This window comes from Gymnoscopelus braueri (assembly GCF_963280865.1).
Source record: "Gymnoscopelus braueri genome assembly, chromosome: 17".
Classification (NCBI taxonomy): Eukaryota; Metazoa; Chordata; class Actinopteri; order Myctophiformes; family Myctophidae; genus Gymnoscopelus; species Gymnoscopelus braueri.
In genome coordinates this window covers 33,766,005-33,784,919 of record NC_137617.1, presented here as the reverse complement: position 1 = coordinate 33,784,919, position 18,915 = coordinate 33,766,005, and positions in this window count along the sequence as shown.

The window sequence follows — 18,915 nt, the reverse complement described above, 5'->3', positions numbered from 1 at the left end:
GTGTCTGCATTGTGTAGGAGAGCATTATGCAGCCCATTGTCCAAGGAAAATCAAGGAGGTAAAGGTACACAGAAAGGTGATGCAGTGAAGACTAAAGAAAGAGAACATGGTACAGTGTCTGCATTGTGTAGGAGAGCATTATGCAGCCCATTGTCCAAGGAAAATCAAGGAGGTAAAGGTACACAGAAATTAGGGAAATGTCTTGAGGCTGTAAAGGTGGAGGGGCACACTGATAATAGGGTGGTAGAACGAAGAGAACAGGAGCAAAAAGGGAAAGGGCATGACAACATCTGTATGGACAATTACACAATTCCTAGCATTCCTAGCATTGAAGGTAATCAATTGTGCTGTGGAAATGTCAAGGAAGCCGGAGAGAATAAAGATGGTGCTGGAAGCAGCCAGGAGATTTCTAAATGCTGTGGATGTCACTAGGGAAGATCAGGTCTGGATAGTGTACTATGAGTGCAGAATTCACGGACTCAGGGTCTGGGTGATTGAATGGACAATGTATAGGGGGTGGGATCACAATGGGTGGACACTATATATTTTGAACAGAGAAGCATCAAGTCGCGATAATGTAGGACTAGTAGGTGGTTGTAATGCACATTTATGTATGCCAACCACCAATAAACCCCAATAGAAGAGGAAGAGGAAGTTTCTGCTCAATTTCCTACCGACATGTTTTGCAGGTTGCACGCAACGACTCAGAGGATGACGTCACACAACGGCACTAGACATTTCAAAACTATTGTGACAACAGCTTTGTTCTTTGAGTCCGACACTTTGCAAAAATACTGTATTGACCGACATACTTTTACTGTGTCTGGTTAGATGGTTACCAACATAGCAAGCTAGCAGAACAGTGCTAAACCTCACATCACCAGGCTTTCCAAGACCAGTGCTAGACACTAGCATAGCATCATAATGGAGCTGCACCACAACAGACCGTTTGCGATGCACTTTTAAAAGGTAAGAAGCTTAATGAATCAATAGATTAGTCATAATCTAGTCATCTATACCTTATGCATATGTATAATATACATAATGTATCATGTAGGCCTATATACACATTGGCGGAGACCTGTGCTCCGAGGAGCACATTCTCGTTTACTTTCGTTTTACTGCAAAGCCATGTGGGAGAACATTTTTAGGCCCATTGGGCAACATAAAAGTCCTGTGTATACAACCCACAACCTATAGACACTGGTTAAATGGACAGTTTGGCAGTTTTCAATGGAAGACATAATCTAAAACCTATGATATGGTTGTTGGAAGCTGATGTGGTTGTTGGAAGCTATTTCTGTGCCAGCTATGTTGTAGCAAAAATAGTCTACAAGCTCACATGTTGCAAGCATGAAGAAAGGCAATTTTTGGTTATTTCTGAAAATGTTTGTCTATAATCACATGTCTAAAATAATGACAGGCTTCTCCCAGCATAAGGGTGACGGGTCTGTGTGTGTGTGTGTCGTGCAGTATCATGGCAAAGTAAACCTCCAGAGACTGCCAGTCACCTCGCTAGACATAGTGGTTAACATGCCATCATCAAATGCAAATGCGAAGATGATGTCACCATGTCAGCACACACGCAGTGGAAAGCTGTGACACGTATAGGGTAGTGCGTAGACCTCCTGTTGAAGAAAACATCATGTCCTGACCGATTTTAACTATGTGACGAGACACAAGGGACATAGAGACATGCTTTTAGGCACGTCCTCAAAGCTCCCAGCACTCAGATAAAGATAAGGCTGCAATTAAGCTGTCATTTTGAAACCCAGGATGAGTTTGTCTTTGAAAATGCAAAGAGCAGTTTCCCACCAAAAAAAATCCCATTTCCCACTTTATTAGCATTATAACCCTTTAAACCCTCTATATATTGTTTTAAACTATTACTTACAGACAGACAGACAGACAGACAGACAGACAGTGTGTGTGTGTGTGTGTGTGTGTGTGTGTGTGTGTGTGTGTGTGTGTGTGTGTGTGTGTGTGTGAGAGAGAGAGAGAGAGAGAGAGAGAGAGAGAGAGAGAGAGAGAGAGAGAGAGAGAGAGAGAGAGAGAGAGAGAGAGAGAGAGAGAGAGAGAGAGAGAGAGAGAGAGAGAGAGAGAGAGAGAGAGAGAGAGAGAGATTTGACATGGATGAAAGCCAATGAGAATGGCTCTTTGATAATGGGTCTGCAAAGCACTGGTGCCAAGCAGTTGGCAATACAGTGTACCATCTATTAATAGTAGTAGAACAGTTTCATGGCAAAATCATGATGTTTGAATTGCAAATTAAGTACATTATGTAAGTATCAAGACTTCCAACACTTGTGGGAGCATTGGAGCATTGTTTCTCTCTTTCAACTATGGGCATTCATGAATTATTCAGGGCTGGGTACTGTACTTGGTGTGTGGTCTTTTTGGCTGCTTGCGGGTGTGTGCGGCAGCGCTCTCGGCTCTTCCTCTACTGTACACATGGGAGGCAGTGTGAGGGAGCACCCGCTGATGCTATCTCACCTGCCTTCCTGTCGTCTTCTCCCCTTGTCGCCGTTCCTCTTCACATCGCCTCGTTCTTTCTACAGGCTCACCCCAGTACAGAGTCGTCTTTCTTGTACCACCCGCTGTGGACGACAGATGGATAAGATAGCTCTCGGGACAGCGTTGCGCTCCGTTCCAAGGCCACATCACTGCATGTGAGAACGGCTGCGAAAGATTGTTCGCTGTGCCCCTCAAAAAGTTTTGTTGCAGAGGAACTGCGGTAGATGACAACGACTCAGAAAGAAGAGGGAATAATGCGTACGGGGGGCTCTGGATCAGTGACAAAATGGGGCTGGCAAGGTGACAAAATGTAAAAAAAAAAAAAAAAAGTGAAAATCTTATTTTAAAGGCATGTATCAGGTTTGTTCAAATGTACATTTTGTAGTCATGTTGTTTTCATGTCATTTGAAAATACATTTCCACCATTTTTACAATTACATTTACAGAATGCGCCTGAAAATGTCAAATGATGTAACCACATAAGAATATTCATTATAGAAATATTGCATATTTTATCCACTTGAATTGAATATAAGTGTTCCCATATTGTTTTTAATTTATTTTAAAATATAAAATGTGTTTTATGTCAAAAACCGGTTTTCTAAATAATCTCTAAACAAGATGTACTAAAATTGTAAAGAAAAACAACTAAAAACAAACATTTGATAGAGGAGAATATTTTATTCTACGTTTAATTATTCCACAATTATCTTGTATATTATCACATTCTTATGTGTAAAATATTGGTTACACCAATTGACACAATCCAATTACACCCCTTACATAAAAGAAAGTTTGTGCTTTTTTCCCTAATATCTAATCTACGGAGTGATATTAGTTTGGAAGCTCTGTGGTCCCTCACAACTTCGGAGGGAGAGAAGTCCAGTCTGGAACCAGGCTATTGTCAATGGCAATGGACATTAAAAGGGGGAAAAGTACAAACTTTGGCAGGTTACTAGTCCTACTGTACATACTTACACCTAGATCCCCCATTCAAACTTTAAAATGTTCATCTTACTGTGAACATGTTTGCCTGAAAACAAATCTTTGAAGTGTGTCATAGTTTTAGAAATATCTACTCCTTTAAAAGTGTTGGCACCTCAAGAAACACTTTCACCTAGAAACTCCATTCACACTTTTTATAATTCATCTTACTGTGGACACAAATGCTTGAACTTTTTACTAGTTTTTGAGATATTTAACTTTTAAAACGTACATCTGAAAACCAGCAAGGACATCCTTCCAACTTTTACCTGGCGCTTTTACCTTTATCTAATCTTTCATTGAAGACCACACAAGTGAACAGATTAAGTAAGATACAGGGCTTGTAACAAGAAGGTTCCCAGTTCAAAACCAACCACGACATTTTTCCAACTTTTACCTGACTCTTGCACCTTTATCTAATCTTTCACTGAAGAACGTGCAAGAGACAAAAAAAGTATTAACCATGGTGGACCAGTGGTTAAGATACAGGCCTTGCACACAGATGGTCCTGGGTTCAAAACCAGCAAAGACATCTTTCCAACTTTTACCTGGGGCTTTTACCTTTATCTAATCTTTCAGTGAATACCACGCAAGTTAACAGAATAAATAAGAACCTTTGTGGTGCAGTGGTTTAGATACAGGGCTTGCAACCAGAAGGTTCCTGGTTCAAATGCAACCAGGACATTTTCCCAACTTTTATCTGACTCTTGTGGTCTGTATCTAATCTTTCACTGAAGAGTGTGCAAGAGACCAGAGACAGTATGAACCATGGTGGAGCAGTGGTTAAGATACAGGCCTTGCACACAGAAGGTTCTGAGTTCAAAACTGGCATGGAATATTTTCCAACTTTTACGTGGCTCTTTCTCCTTTATCTAACCTTTCAATGAAGAACATGCAAGTGAACAGAATTAGGATGAATTACAGTGGTGCAGTGATTGAGATACAAGGCTTATAACCAGAAGGTTGCTGGTTCAAATCCAACAAGAATATTTTTCAAACTTGTACCTGACTCTTGCACCTTTATCTAATCTTTCAGTGAAGAACATGCAAGTGAACAAAGTCGTTAAAAACCACTGTGGTGCAGAGGTTAAAATACAGGGCTCACACCCAGAAGGTTCCCAGTTCAAATCCAGCTTGGACATTTTTCAAACTTTTACCTGACTCCTGCACCTTTATCTAATCTTTTAGTGAAGGGCGCGCAAGACGATGGACTAAGAATGAATCAGGTGGTGCAGTGGTGAAGATACAGACCTATCAAACAGAAAGTTCCATGTTCAAATCCCAGTTGTCCCATATTTCAATGCTGTAGTACTTTGACATTTTCAAGGCCAAAATACAAAAAAGCAAGTCATAAGCACTAGGAGACACCTGCTGAGGGCCCAAAGATGCGTTGGCGCAGTGGTAGGGTTCGGTTTATCTTGATCTTGATTGGTTGCCTCTGCTACAGACAGTGTGCAGGTTCAAGTCCCATGCCATCAATGTACATGGAGGACCATCGGGGGGACTGCATCCCTCCCCTGTTTCCTGATAGTTAAAGGTGGGGGGTTATGTCTGAAAGAACTCTTCCCAGCTAAAGTTTTACAGAAATACATTTTAAGTGATCATTGTTGCCACCTCTGGACTCCGAGTCTTGTCCTTCTGCTGTATTGCTGTATTGCTGTATTGCTGGATATCTGAAGGGGGACATTCAACTAGTCCTACATACTTACCCCTAGAAACCCCATTCATACTTTAAAATGTTCATCTTACTGTGGACATGTTTGCCTGAAAAGGAATCTTTGAAATGTTTAATAGTTTTAGAATTGTACTCCTTTAAAAGTTCAGAGATTTATAATGGAGGTAGATGGACGAATTTGGGACATCAAAAAAACACTTTCACCTAGAAACTCCATTCACAGTTCAAAAATTCCACCTTACTGTGGACATGCATGCTTGAGATTTTTTCTTTGAAATCGTTTGTAGTTTGGGAGATATTTAACTTTAAGCGCCCAATGCATTGTCAATGCGGCAATGGACATTTAAAGGGAAACGAGTACAGGCTACTAATCCTACATACTAACTGCTAGTAACCCCATTCATACTTTAAAATGTTCATCTCACTGTGGACATGTTTGCCTGAAAAGGAATCTTTGAAATGTTTAATAGTTTTAGAATTGTACTCCTTTAAAAGTTCAGAGATTTATAATGGAGGTCGATGGACGAATTTGGGACCTCAAAAAAACACTTTCACCTAGAAACTCCATTCACAGTTCAAACATTCCACCTTACTGTGGACATGCATGCTTGAGATTTTTTCTTTTAAATCATTTGTAGTTTGGGAGATATTTAACTTTAAGCGCCCAATGCATTGTCAATGCGGCAATGGACATTTAAAGGGAAACGAGTACAGGCTACTAATCCTACTTACTTACGGCTAGTAACCCCATTCATACTTTAAAATGTTCATCTTACTGTGGACATGTTTTCCTGAAAAGGAATCTTTGAAATGTTTAATAGTTTTAGAATTGTACTCCTTTAAAAGTTCAGAGATTTCTAATGGAGGTCGATGGACACATTTGGGACCTCAAAAAAACACTTTCACCTAGAAACTCCATTCACAGTTCAAAAATTCCACCTTGCTGTTGCCATGCATGCTTGAAATTTTTTCTTTGAAATCATTTGTAGTTTGGGAGATATTTAACTTTAAGCGCCCAATGCATTGTCAATGCGGCAATGGACATTTAAAGGGAAACGAGTACAGGCTACTAATCCTACATACTTACTGCTAGTAACCCCATTCATACTTTAAAATGTTCATCTTACTGTGGACATGTTTGCCTGAAAAGGAATCTTTGAAATGTTTAATAGTTTTAGAATTGTACTCCTTTAAAAGTTCAGAGATTTATAATGGAGGTCGATGGACGAATTTGGGACCTCAAAAAAACACTTTCACCTAGAAACTCCATTCACAGTTCAAACATTCCACCTTACTGTGGACATGCATGCTTGAGATTTTTTCTTTTAAATCATTTGTAGTTTGGGAGATATTTAACTTTAAGCGCCCAATGCATTGTCAATGCGGCAATGGACATTTAAAGGGAAACGAGTACAGGCTACTAATCCTACTTACTTACGGCTAGTAACCCCATTCATACTTTAAAATGTTCATCTTACTGTGGACATGTTTGCCTGAAAAGGAATCTTTGAAATGTTTAATAGTTTTAGAATTGTACTCCTTTAAAAGTTCAGAGATTTATAATGGAGGTCGATGGACACATTTGGGACCTCAAAAAAACACTTTCACCTAGAAACTCCATTCACAGTTCAGAAATTCCACCTTGCTGTTGCCATGCATGCTTGAAATTTTTTCTTTGAAATCATTTGTAGTTTGGGAGATATTTAACTTTAAGCGCCCAATGCATTGTCAATGCGGCAATGGACATTTAAAGGGAAACGAGTACAGGCTACTAATCCTACATACTTACTGCTAGTAACCCCATTCATACTTTAAAATGTTCATCTTACTGTGGACATGTTTGCCTGAAAAGGAATCTTTGAAATGTTTAATAGTTTTAGAATTGTACTCCTTTAAAAGTTCAGAGATTTATAATGGAGGTCGATGGACGAATTTGGGACCTCAAAAAAACACTTTCACCTAGAAACTCCATTCACAGTTCAAAAATTCCACCTTACTGTGGACATGCATGCTTGAGATTTTTTCTTTGAAATCATTTGTAGTTTGGGAGATATTTAACTTTAAGCGCCCAATGCATTGTCAATGCGGCAATGGACATTTAAAGGGAAACGAGTACAGGCTACTAATCCTACATACTTAATGCTAGTAACCCCATTCATACTTTAAAATGTTCATCTTACTGTGGACATGTTTGCCTGAAAAGGAATCTTTGAAATGTTTAATAGTTTTAGAATTGTACTCCTTTAAAAGTTCAGAGATTTATAATGGAGGTCGATGGACGAATTTGGGACCTCAAAAAAACACTTTCACCTAGAAACTCCATTCACAGTTCAAAAATTCCACCTTGCTGTTGCCATGCATGCTTGAGATTTTTTCTTTTAAATCATTTGTAGTTTGGGAGGTATTTAACTTTAAGCGCCCAATGCATTGTCAATGCGGCAATGGACATTTAAAGGGAAACGAGTACAGGCTACTAATCCTACATACTTACGGCTAGTAACCCCATTCATACTTTTAAATGTTCATCTTATTGTGGACATGTTTGCCTGAAAAGGAATCTTTGAAATGTTTAATAGTTTTAGAATTGTACTCCTTTAAAAGTTCAGAGATTTATAATGGAGGTCGATGGACACATTTGGGACCTCAAAAAAACACTTTCACCTAGAAACTCCATTCACAGTTCAAAAATTCCACCTTGCTGTTGCCATGCATGCTTGAGATTTTTTCTTGGAAATCATTTGTAGTTTGGGAGATATTTAACTTTAAGCGCCCAATGCATTGTCAATGCGGCAATGGACATTTAAAGGGAAACGAGTACAGGCTACTAATCCTACATACTTACTGCTAGTAACCCCATTCATACTTTAAAATGTTCATCTTACTGTGGACATGTTTGCCTGAAAAGGAATCTTTGAAATGTTTAATAGTTTTAGAATTGTACTCCTTTAAAAGTTCAGAGATTTATAATGGAGGTCGATGGACGAATTTGGGACCTCAAAAAAACACTTTCACCTAGAAACTCCATTCACAGTTCAAAAATTCCACCTTACTGTGGACATGCATGCTTGAGATTTTTTCTTTGAAATCATTTGTAGTTTGGGAGATATTTAACTTTAAGCGCCCAATGCATTGTCAATGCGGCAATGGACATTTAAAGGGAAACGAGTACAGGCTACTAATCCTACATACTTAATGCTAGTAACCCCATTCATACTTTAAAATGTTCATCTTACTGTGGACATGTTTGCCTGAAAAGGAATCTTTGAAATGTTTAATAGTTTTAGAATTGTACTCCTTTAAAAGTTCAGAGATTTATAATGGAGGTCGATGGACGAATTTGGGACCTCAAAAAAACACTTTCACCTAGAAACTCCATTCACAGTTCAAAAATTCCACCTTGCTGTTGCCATGCATGCTTGAGATTTTTTCTTGGAAATCATTTGTAGTTTGGGAGATATTTAACTTTAAGCGCCCAATGCATTGTCAATGCGGCAATGGACATTTAAAGGGAAACGAGTACAGGCTACTAATCCTACATACTTACTGCTAGTAACCCCATTCATACTTTAAAATGTTCATCTTACTGTGGACATGTTTGCCTGAAAAGGAATCTTTGAAATGTTTAATAGTTTTAGAATTGTACTCCTTTAAAAGTTCAGAGATTTATAATGGAGGTCGATGGACGAATTTGGGACCTCAAAAAAACACTTTCACCTAGAAACTCCATTCACAGTTCAAAAATTCCACCTTACTGTGGACATGCATGCTTGAGATTTTTTCTTTGAAATCATTTGTAGTTTGGGAGATATTTAACTTTAAGCGCCCAATGCATTGTCAATGCGGCAATGGACATTTAAAGGGAAACGAGTACAGGCTACTAATCCTACATACTTAATGCTAGTAACCCCATTCATACTTTAAAATGTTCATCTTACTGTGGACATGTTTGCCTGAAAAGGAATCTTTGAAATGTTTAATAGTTTTAGAATTGTACTCCTTTAAAAGTTCAGAGATTTATAATGGAGGTCGATGGACGAATTTGGGACCTCAAAAAAACACTTTCACCTAGAAACTCCATTCACAGTTCAAAAATTCCACCTTGCTGTTGCCATGCATGCTTGAGATTTTTTCTTTGAAATCATTTGTAGTTTGGGAGATATTTAACTTTAAGCGCCCAATGCATTGTCAATGCGGCAATGGACATTTAAAGGGAAACGAGTACAGGCTACTAATCCTACATACTTACGGCTAGTAACCCCATTCATACTTTAAAATGTTCATCTTATTGTGGACATGTTTGCCTGAAAAGGAATCTTTGAAATGTTTAATAGTTTTAGAATTGTACTCCTTTAAAAGTTCAGAGATTTATAATGGAGGTCGATGGACGAATTTGGGACCTCAAAAAAACACTTTCACCTAGAAACTCCATTCACAGTTCAAAAATTCCACCTTGCTGTTGCCATGCATGCTTGAGATTTTTTCTTGGAAATCATTTGTAGTTTGGGAGATATTTAACTTTAAGCGCCCAATGCATTGTCAATGCGGCAATGGACATTTAAAGGGAAACGAGTACAGGCTACTAATCCTACATACTTACTGCTAGTAACCCCATTCATACTTTAAAATGTTCATCTTACTGTGGACATGTTTGCCTGAAAAGGAATCTTTGAAATGTTTAATAGTTTTAGAATTGTACTCCTTTAAAAGTTCAGAGATTTATAATGGAGGTCGATGGACGAATTTGGGACCTCAAAAAAACACTTTCACCTAGAAACTCCATTCACAGTTCAAAAATTCCACCTTACTGTGGACATGCATGCTTGAGATTTTTTCTTTGAAATCATTTGTAGTTTGGGAGATATTTAACTTTAAGCGCCCAATGCATTGTCAATGCGGCAATGGACATTTAAAGGGAAACGAGTACAGGCTACTAATCCTACATACTTAATGCTAGTAACCCCATTCATACTTTAAAATGTTCATCTTACTGTGGACATGTTTGCCTGAAAAGGAATCTTTGAAATGTTTAATAGTTTTAGAATTGTACTCCTTTAAAAGTTCAGAGATTTATAATGGAGGTCGATGGACGAATTTGGGACCTCAAAAAAACACTTTCACCTAGAAACTCCATTCACAGTTCAAAAATTCCACCTTGCTGTTGCCATGCATGCTTGAGATTTTTTCTTGGAAATCATTTGTAGTTTGGGAGATATTTAACTTTAAGCGCCCAATGCATTGTCAATGCGGCAATGGACATTTAAAGGGAAACGAGTACAGGCTACTAATCCTACATACTTACTGCTAGTAACCCCATTCATACTTTAAAATGTTCATCTTACTGTGGACATGTTTGCCTGAAAAGGAATCTTTGAAATGTTTAATAGTTTTAGAATTGTACTCCTTTAAAAGTTCAGAGATTTATAATGGAGGTCGATGGACGAATTTGGGACCTCAAAAAAACACTTTCACCTAGAAACTCCATTCACAGTTCAAAAATTCCACCTTACTGTGGACATGCATGCTTGAGATTTTTTCTTTGAAATCATTTGTAGTTTGGGAGATATTTAACTTTAAGCGCCCAATGCATTGTCAATGCGGCAATGGACATTTAAAGGGAAACGAGTACAGGCTACTAATCCTACATACTTAATGCTAGTAACCCCATTCATACTTTAAAATGTTCATCTTACTGTGGACATGTTTGCCTGAAAAGGAATCTTTGAAATGTTTAATAGTTTTAGAATTGTACTCCTTTAAAAGTTCAGAGATTTATAATGGAGGTCGATGGACGAATTTGGGACCTCAAAAAAACACTTTCACCTAGAAACTCCATTCACAGTTCAAAAATTCCACCTTACTGTGGACATGCATGCTTGAGATTTTTTCTTTGAAATCATTTGTAGTTTGGGAGATATTTAACTTTAAGCGCCCAATGCATTGTCAATGCGGCAATGGACATTTAAAGGGAAACGAGTACAGGCTACTAATCCTACATACTTACTGCTAGTAACCCCATTCATACTTTAAAATGTTCATCTTACTGTGGACATATGTTTGCCTGAAAAGGAATCTTTGAAATGTTTAATAGTTTTAGAATTGTACTCCTTTAAAAGTTCAGAGATTTATAATGGAGGTCGATGGACGAATTTGGGACCTCAAAAAAACACTTTCACCTAGAAACTCCATTCACAGTTCAAAAATTCCACCTTACTGTGGACATGCATGCTTGAGATTTTTTCTTTGAAATCATTTGTAGTTTGGGAGATATTTAACTTTAAGCGCCCAATGCATTGTCAATGCGGCAATGGACATTTAAAGGGAAACGAGTACAGGCTACTAATCCTACATACTTAATGCTAGTAACCCCATTCATACTTTAAAATGTTCATCTTACTGTGGACATGTTTGCCTGAAAAGGAATCTTTGAAATGTTTAATAGTTTTAGAATTGTACTCCTTTAAAAGTTCAGAGATTTATAATGGAGGTCGATGGACGAATTTGGGACCTCAAAAAAACACTTTCACCTAGAAACTCCATTCACAGCTCAAAAATTCCACCTTGCTGTTGCCATGCATGCTTGAGATTTTTTCTTGGAAATCATTTGTAGTTTGGGAGATATTTAACTTTAAGCGCCCAATGCATTGTCAATGCGGCAATGGACATTTAAAGGGAAACGAGTACAGGCTACTAATCCTACATACTTACTGCTAGTAACCCCATTCATACTTTAAAATGTTCATCTTACTGTGGACATGTTTGCCTGAAAAGGAATCTTTGAATTGTTTAATAGTTTTAGAATTGTACTCCTTTAAAAGTTCAGAGATTTATAATGGAGGTCGATGGACGAATTTGGGACCTCAAAAAAACACTTTCACCTAGAAACTCCATTCACAGTTCAAAAATTCCACCTTACTGTGGACATGCATGCTTGAGATTCTTTCTTTGAAATCATTTGTAGTTTGGGAGATATTTAACTTTAAGCGCCCAATGCATTGTCAATGCGGCAATGGACATTTAAAGGGAAACGAGTACAGGCTACTAATCCTACATACTTAATGCTAGTAACCCCATTCATACTTTAAAATGTTCATCTTACTGTGGACATGTTTGCCTGAAAAGGAATCTTTGAAATGTTTAATAGTTTTAGAATTGTACTCCTTTAAAAGTTCAGAGATTTATAATGGAGGTCGATGGACGAATTTGGGACCTCAAAAAAACACTTTCACCTAGAAACTCCATTCACAGTTCAAAAATTCCACCTTGCTGTTGCCATGCATGCTTGAGATTTTTTCTTGGAAATCATTTGTAGTTTGGGAGATATTTAACTTTAAGCGCCCAATGCATTGTCAATGCGGCAATGGACATTTAAAGGGAAACGAGTACAGGCTACTAATCCTACATACTTACTGCTAGTAACCCCATTCATACTTTAAAATGTTCATCTTACTGTGGACATGTTTGCCTGAAAAGGAATCTTTGAAATGTTTAATAGTTTTAGAATTGTACTCCTTTAAAAGTTCAGAGATTTATAATGGAGGTCGATGGACGAATTTGGGACCTCAAAAAAACACTTTCACCTAGAAACTCCATTCACAGTTCAAAAATTCCACCTTACTGTGGACATGCATGCTTGAGATTTTTTCTTTGAAATCATTTGTAGTTTGGGAGATATTTAACTTTAAGCGCCCAATGCATTGTCAATGCGGCAATGGACATTTAAAGGGAAACGAGTACAGGCTACTAATCCTACATACTTAATGCTAGTAACCCCATTCATACTTTAAAATGTTCATCTTACTGTGGACATGTTTGCCTGAAAAGGAATCTTTGAAATGTTTAATAGTTTTAGAATTGTACTCCTTTAAAAGTTCAGAGATTTATAATGGAGGTCGATGGACGAATTTGGGACCTCAAAAAAACACTTTCACCTAGAAACTCCATTCACAGTTCAAAAATTCCACCTTGCTGTTGCCATGCATGCTTGAGATTCTTTCTTTGAAATCATTTGTAGTTTGGGAGATATTTAACTTTAAGCGCCCAATGCATTGTCAATGCGGCAATGGACATTTAAAGGGAAACGAGTACAGGCTACTAATCCTACATACTTAATGCTAGTAACCCCATTCATACTTTAAAATGTTCATCTTACTGTGGACATGTTTGCCTGAAAAGGAATCTTTGAAATGTTTAATAGTTTTAGAATTGTACTCCTTTAAAAGTTCAGAGATTTATAATGGAGGTCGATGGACGAATTTGGGACCTCAAAAAAACACTTTCACCTAGAAACTCCATTCACAGTTCAAAAATTCCACCTTGCTGTTGCCATGCATGCTTGAGATTTTTTCTTGGAAATCATTTGTAGTTTGGGAGATATTTAACTTTAAGCGCCCAATGCATTGTCAATGCGGCAATGGACATTTAAAGGGAAACGAGTACAGGCTACTAATCCTACATACTTACTGCTAGTAACCCCATTCATACTTTAAAATGTTCATCTTACTGTGGACATGTTTGCCTGAAAAGGAATCTTTGAAATGTTTAATAGTTTTAGAATTGTACTCCTTTAAAAGTTCAGAGATTTATAATGGAGGTCGATGGACGAATTTGGGACCTCAAAAAAACACTTTCACCTAGAAACTCCATTCACAGTTCAAAAATTCCACCTTGCTGTTGCCATGCATGCTTGGGATTTTTTCTTGGAAATCATTTGTAGTTTGGGAGATATTTAACTTTAAGCGCCCAATGCATTGTCAATGCGGCAATGGACATTTAAAGGGAAACGAGTACAGGCTACTAATCCTACATACTTACTGCTAGTAACCCCATTCATACTTTAAAATGTTCATCTTACTGTGGACATGTTTGCCTGAAAAGGAATCTTTGAAATGTTTAATAGTTTTAGAATTGTACTCCTTTAAAAGTTCAGAGATTTATAATGGAGGTCGATGGACGAATTTGGGACCTCAAAAAAACACTTTCACCTAGAAACTCCATTCACAGTTCAAAAATTCCACCTTACTGTGGACATGCATGCTTGAGATTTTTTCTTTGAAATCATTTGTAGTTTGGGAGATATTTAACTTTAAGCGCCCAATGCATTGTCAATGCGGCAATGGACATTTAAAGGGAAACGAGTACAGGCTACTAATCCTACATACTTAATGCTAGTAACCCCATTCATACTTTAAAATGTTCATCTTACTGTGGACATGTTTGCCTGAAAAGGAATCTTTGAAATGTTTAATAGTTTTAGAATTGTACTCCTTTAAAAGTTCAGAGATTTATAATGGAGGTCGATGGACGAATTTGGGACCTCAAAAAAACACTTTCACCTAGAAACTCCATTCACAGTTCAAAAATTCCACCTTGCTGTTGCCATGCATGCTTGAGATTTTTTCTTGGAAATCATTTGTAGTTTGGGAGATATTTAACTTTAAGCGCCCAATGCATTGTCAATGCGGTAATGGACATTTAAAGGGAAACGAGTACAGGCTACTAATCCTACATACTTACTGCTAGTAACCCCATTCATACTTTAAAATGTTCATCTTATTGTGGACATGTTTGCCTGAAAAGGAATCTTTGAAATGTTTAATAGTTTTAGAATTGTACTCCTTTAAAAGTTCAGAGATTTATAATGGAGGTCGATGGACGAATTTGGGACCTCAAAAAAACACTTTCACCTAGAAACTCCATTCACAGTTCAAAAATTCCACCTTGCTGTTGCCATGCATGCTTGAGATTTTTTCTTGGAAATCATTTGTAGTTTGGGAGATATTTAACTTTAAGCGCCCAATGCATTGTCAATGCGGCAATGGACATTTAAAGGGAAACGAGTACAGGCTACTAATCCTACATACTTACTGCTAGTAACCCCATTCATACTTTAAAATGTTCATCTTACTGTGGACATGTTTGCCTGAAAAGGAATCTTTGAAATGTTTAATAGTTTTAGAATTGTACTCCTTTAAAAGTTCAGAGATTTATAATGGAGGTCGATGGACGAATTTGGGACCTCAAAAAAACACTTTCACCTAGAAACTCCATTCACAGTTCAAAAATTCCACCTTACTGTGGACATGCATGCTTGAGATTTTTTCTTTGAAATCATTTGTAGTTTGGGAGATATTTAACTTTAAGCGCCCAATGCATTGTCAATGCGGCAATGGACATTTAAAGGGAAACGAGTACAGGCTACTAATCCTACATACTTACTGCTAGTAACCCCATTCATACTTTAAAATGTTCATCTTACTGTGGACATATGTTTGCCTGAAAAGGAATCTTTGAAATGTTTAATAGTTTTAGAATTGTACTCCTTTAAAAGTTCAGAGATTTATAATGGAGGTCGATGGACGAATTTGGGACCTCAAAAAAACACTTTCACCTAGAAACTCCATTCACAGTTCAAAAATTCCACCTTACTGTGGACATGCATGCTTGAGATTTTTTCTTTGAAATCATTTGTAGTTTGGGAGATATTTAACTTTAAGCGCCCAATGCATTGTCAATGCGGCAATGGACATTTAAAGGGAAACGAGTACAGGCTACTAATCCTACATACTTAATGCTAGTAACCCCATTCATACTTTAAAATGTTCATCTTACTGTGGACATGTTTGCCTGAAAAGGAATCTTTGAAATGTTTAATAGTTTTAGAATTGTACTCCTTTAAAAGTTCAGAGATTTATAATGGAGGTCGATGGACGAATTTGGGACCTCAAAAAAACACTTTCACCTAGAAACTCCATTCACAGCTCAAAAATTCCACCTTGCTGTTGCCATGCATGCTTGAGATTTTTTTCTTGGAAATCATTTGTAGTTTGGGAGATATTTAACTTTAAGCGCCCAATGCATTGTCAATGCGGCAATGGACATTTAAAGGGAAACGAGTACAGGCTACTAATCCTACATACTTACTGCTAGTAACCCCATTCATACTTTAAAATGTTCATCTTACTGTGGACATGTTTGCCTGAAAAGGAATCTTTGAATTGTTTAATAGTTTTAGAATTGTACTCCTTTAAAAGTTCAGAGATTTATAATGGAGGTCGATGGACGAATTTGGGACCTCAAAAAAACACTTTCACCTAGAAACTCCATTCACAGTTCAAAAATTCCACCTTACTGTGGACATGCATGCTTGAGATTCTTTCTTTGAAATCATTTGTAGTTTGGGAGATATTTAACTTTAAGCGCCCAATGCATTGTCAATGCGGCAATGGACATTTAAAGGGAAACGAGTACAGGCTACTAATCCTACATACTTAATGCTAGTAACCCCATTCATACTTTAAAATGTTCATCTTACTGTGGACATGTTTGCCTGAAAAGGAATCTTTGAAATGTTTAATAGTTTTAGAATTGTACTCCTTTAAAAGTTCAGAGATTTATAATGGAGGTCGATGGACGAATTTGGGACCTCAAAAAAACACTTTCACCTAGAAACTCCATTCACAGTTCAAAAATTCCACCTTGCTGTTGCCATGCATGCTTGAGATTTTTTCTTGGAAATCATTTGTAGTTTGGGAGATATTTAACTTTAAGCGCCCAATGCATTGTCAATGCGGTAATGGACATTTAAAGGGAAACGAGTACAGGCTACTAATCCTACATACTTACTGCTAGTAACCCCATTCATACTTTAAAATGTTCATCTTATTGTGGACATGTTTGCCTGAAAAGGAATCTTTGAAATGTTTAATAGTTTTAGAATTGTACTCCTTTAAAAGTTCAGAGATTTATAATGGAGGTCGATGGACGAATTTGGGACCTCAAAAAAACACTTTCACCTAGAAACTCCATTCACAGTTCAAAAATTCCACCTTGCTGTTGCCATGCATGCTTGAGATTTTTTCTTGGAAATCATTTGTAGTTTGGGAGATATTTAACTTTAAGCGCCCAATGCATTGTCAATGCGGCAATGGACATTTAAAGGGAAACGAGTACAGGCTACTAATCCTACATACTTACTGCTAGTAACCCCATTCATACTTTAAAATGTTCATCTTACTGTGGACATATGTTTGCCTGAAAAGGAATCTTTGAAATGTTTAATAGTTTTAGAATTGTACTCCTTTAAAAGTTCAGAGATTTATAATGGAGGTCGATGGACGAATTTGGGACCTCAAAAAAACACTTTCACCTAGAAACTCCATTCACAGTTCAAAAATTCCACCTTGCTGTTGCCATGCATGCTTGAGATTTTTTCTTGGAAATCATTTGTAGTTTGGGAGATATTTAACTTTAAGCGCCCAATGCATTGTCAATGCGGCAATGGACATTTAAAGGGAAACGAGTACAGGCTACTAATCCTACATACTTACTGCTAGTAACCCCATTCATACTTTAAAATGTTCATCTTACTGTGGACATGTTTGCCTGAAAAGGAATCTTTGAATTGTTTAATAGTTTTAGAATTGTACTCCTTTAAAAGTTCAGAGATTTATAATGGAGGTCGATGGACGAATTTGGGACCTCAAAAAAACACTTTCACCTAGAAACTCCATTCACAGTTCAAAAATTCCACCTTACTGTGGACATGCATGCTTGAGATTCTTTCTTTGAAATCATTTGTAGTTTGGGAGATATTTAACTTTAAGCGCCCAATGCATTGTCAATGCGGCAATGGACATTTAAAGGGAAACGAGTACAGGCTACTAATCCTACATACTTAATGCTAGTAACCCCATTCATACTTTAAAATGTTCATCTTACTGTGGACATGTTTGCCTGAAAAGGAATCTTTGAAATGTTTAATAGTTTTAGAATTGTACTCCTTTAAAAGTTCAGAGATTTATAATGGAGGTCGATGGACGAATTTGGGACCTCAAAAAAACACTTTCACCTAGAAACTCCATTCACAGTTCAAAAATTCCACCTTGCTGTTGCCATGCATGCTTGAGATTTTTTCTTGGAAATCATTTGTAGTTTGGGAGATATTTAACTTTAAGCGCCCAATGCATTGTCAATGCGGTAATGGACATTTAAAGGGAAACGAGTACAGGCTACTAATCCTACATACTTACTGCTAGTAACCCCATTCATACTTTAAAATGTTCATCTTATTGTGGACATGTTTGCCTGAAAAGGAATCTTTGAAATGTTTAATAGTTTTAGAATTGTACTCCTTTAAAAGTTCAGAGATTTATAATGGAGGTCGATGGACGAATTTGGGACCTCAAAAAAACACTTTCACCTAGAAACTCCATTCACAGTTCAAAAATTCCACCTTGCTGTTGCCATGCATGCTTGAGATTTTTTCTTGGAAATCATTTGTAGTTTGGGAGATATTTAACTTTAAGCGCCCAATGCATTGTCAATGCGGCAATGGACATTTAAAGGGAAACGAGTACAGGCTACTAATCCTACATACTTACTGCTAGTAACCCCATTCATACTTTAAAATGTTCATCTTACTGTGGACATGTTTGCCTGAAAAGGAATCTTTGAAATGTTTAATAGTTTTAGAATTGTACTCCTTTAAAAGTTCAGAGATTTATAATGGAGGTCGATGGACGAATTTGGGACCTCAAAAAAACACTTTCACCTAGAAACTCCATTCACAGTTCAAAAATTCCACCTTACTGTGGACATGCATGCTTGAGATTTTTTCTTTGAAATCATTTGTAGTTTGGGAGATATTTAACTTTAAGCGCCCAATGCATTGTCAATGCGGCAATGGACATTTAAAGGGAAACGAGTACAGGCTACTAATCCTACATACTTACTGCTAGTAACCC